Source organism: Bubalus bubalis, chromosome 5 (genome assembly GCF_019923935.1).
Source record: "Bubalus bubalis isolate 160015118507 breed Murrah chromosome 5, NDDB_SH_1, whole genome shotgun sequence".
NCBI classification, from domain to species: Eukaryota; Metazoa; Chordata; class Mammalia; order Artiodactyla; family Bovidae; genus Bubalus; species Bubalus bubalis.
Window position 1 is genome coordinate 107,703,841 of NC_059161.1, and position 2,992 is coordinate 107,706,832.

The window sequence follows — 2,992 nt, forward strand, 5'->3', positions numbered from 1 at the left end:
AGGGAAAACTCCAGCCAAAGAAGTTTGATATAAAATATTTACCAGATACAAAATAAATTACAGATAAAGCCTTTATGGAAACTTCAATCTCTAACATTTAAAGGAGACATAGTCTTCCAGGTCAGAGGATGGAAAAATGGGAGTAGAAACAGAATATCTGATGCATGTTTCTAACAGGAAGTGGCAAATAAGCACAACCCCAGTGAAACAATGTTACTTTAGTCTTATCTAGCTGATTTTCATCACTGGTCTGTCATTATATCAGAGGTGTCTCAAATTTGATCACTTGGGGACCATTTTCCTTTTCAGTAAAAACTGAAAATATGAAATGACAATAAAAATAACAGAGATACTACATTTTTAATTTAAAATTACTAGCAAGAAGGAAAACTGCAGGTGATACCATGCAAATGATTAGGGAAAAAGAATCAACAGACAGAAAAACCAGAGATAAATTATTGGGGAAAGGGTCAAATATTATTTAAATTTTGTTATTTAAAAAAGAGAGAAATAAATTCTAACTATAAATATTTAAATGAACACACAGAATCTCCTTCTCCTAAAACTATATGCACAGACAGATAATGTTTCTGATCAAAACTTCACCATCCTCAGGACTTTTCTCAGAGCAAGTTTAACATCTTTGTTCCTTAAGCTATAAATTAAGGGATTCATCATGGGAATCACATTGGTGTAAAAGACAGATAAGACTTTTCCCTTATTCATGGGCATAGAAGATGGTTTGAGATACACAAATGCACTTGATCCAAAGAACAGAGAAACAGCAATGATGTGGGAACTGCAGGTCCTGAAGGCTTTCGACCTGCCCTCTGTGGAGCTGATGTGAAGGATGTTGGAGAGGATGAGGCCATAAGAGACAAAGATGGTGAGACTGGGCAGAATGATGTTGATGCCTGACACAATGATAACTTCCAGCTCAAGGATGTAGGTACTTGTGCAGGAGAGCTGGAGCAGAGGGTAGGTATCACACAAATAATGGTTGATGGTGTTTGCATCACAGAAGTTCAGTCTCAGCATGCCACCAATAAGGATCATGGCATCCAAAAATGCCATCAAGTAGGAACCAAGCATAAAGCTGGAACACACTTTAGGGGACATGGCAATTTTATACAAGAGTGGGTTACAGATGGCCACATAGCGGTCATAGGCCATTGATGTCAACACATAGCATTCAGAAATACCAAAAAAAAGTGAAGAAGTAAAGCTGAGTCATGCACCCCATGTAGGAGATAATCTTCTTCTTTGATATGATGTTAATCAGCATTTTAAGTGTGAAAACAGTAGAATAACAGAGATCTATGAAGGACAAATTAAAGAGGAAAAAGTACATAGGTGTGTGCAGATGTGAACTCAGCCCAATTAGGATGATCAAGCTCAAATTTCCCATCACAGTGACCGTATACATTACTAGAAACAGGAAAAACAGGGGGAGCTGAAGAACTGATTGGTCTGTTAATCCCACTAAAATGAACTGAGTTGTGATAGAGTCATTCCCTGGAGCCATTCTTCTCTAAGGGGATCTGTGAAAACAGGGGAGAAGCGTTACATAGAGGAAAAAGAGTATTTTCCACATCTCCTCACATAAAGTGATGTATGCACTGGGAATGACTGAATAGCCCAAGCTGGACCCATAGAATTTACTTACCATTACCATGGAACTCAGTGACATGAGTTTCCTATATAAATGCTTTACAAACCAAAGAGTTTGTAAAGCAAGTGTTTTACAAAGTGTTTGATGCTTTGTAAAGCATCAAAATTTAGCCTTTTATCCAAAAGAATAATGGTGGCTCGGGGTAAAGAATCGATCTGCAATGCAGGAGACACAGCAGAGGTAGGTTTGACCCCTGGGTCAGGAAGATCCCCTGGAGAAGGAAATGGTAACCCACTCCAGTATTCTTGCCTGGAGAATCCTATGGACAGAGGAGTCTGGCGGGCTACAGTCCATAGGGTTGCAGAGAGTCGGAAACGACTGAGCAACTGAACAACAAAGGAAAACAAGTGTGAACGAGGACAGAGTTTCCCTTCACTCATCTCACCATTATTTCATTCACTTGGACTCTCTCCTCACCTCTCCTCTTCTTTTGGCAGCAACCCCCAAAGCCTGGTTTTTGCCTCTAGCGCACATAAGACTATACAGGGTAGGACCCAAGAATATTGCTTCCAGATTATTTAAAAAACAAACAAACAAGGCTAGAGGAACTAAAGTCTAGGACAGCTTAAGTTACTCCATATCAGTTCAGTTGCTCAGTCATGTCTGACTCTTTGCGACCCCATGGACTGCAGCACACCAAGCCTCCCTGTCCATCACCAACTCCCAGAACCTACTCAAACTCATGTCCATCAAGTCGGTGATGCCATCCAACCATCTCATCCTCTGTCGTCACCTTCTCCACCTTCAATCTTTCCCAGCATCAATATCTTTTTCAGTGAGTCAGTTCTTCACATCAGATGGCCATAGTATTGGAGTTTCAGCTTCAGCCTCAGTCCTTCCATATACCACAGAGCAAAATTTATAAAAGTAGAAGAAAGAGTGTTCCACCCATGGAAAAGAAACTTACTAAGAAACTGCATCTCTTGTGTCTGTAAATGATTCTGAACATTCTCTGCTCTCCCCTCAAACAGATTTCTCTGCAAGATTCACTGAATCTCAGGACTGCACAAATAAGAAATGGACTGTCATATCTTAGGTTCTCAGTCTCCCTCTCGAACAAGGAAAACATGAATATAAATGGATTCAGAAACTCACTCTCTTAAAGGCAGAATGTCCCAGGTCTTTCTTCTTGTTTTTACCCCATAGTCCTGGAAGGGCAAGTTTAGGTTCTGAGGATTTGGTTCACTGATTTTAAGAAACCACCATCTGTAATTAATTTTTTATATGCCCTAGAATTCTTTCAGAATTAGAGATCATAATTTTGATTATGATTTCAGTCCTATCCAGCAGCAGAAAAAAAATAAATGGTTGTTATTAGTA

General features: G+C 39.5%; 1 pseudogene; it reads right to left on the reverse strand.

Moving 5' to 3' along the window:
• Positions 1-594: 594 nt before the first annotated feature.
• Positions 595-1,525, reverse strand: LOC102403977 (annotated as a pseudogene).
• Positions 1,526-2,992: the final 1,467 nt, after the last annotated feature.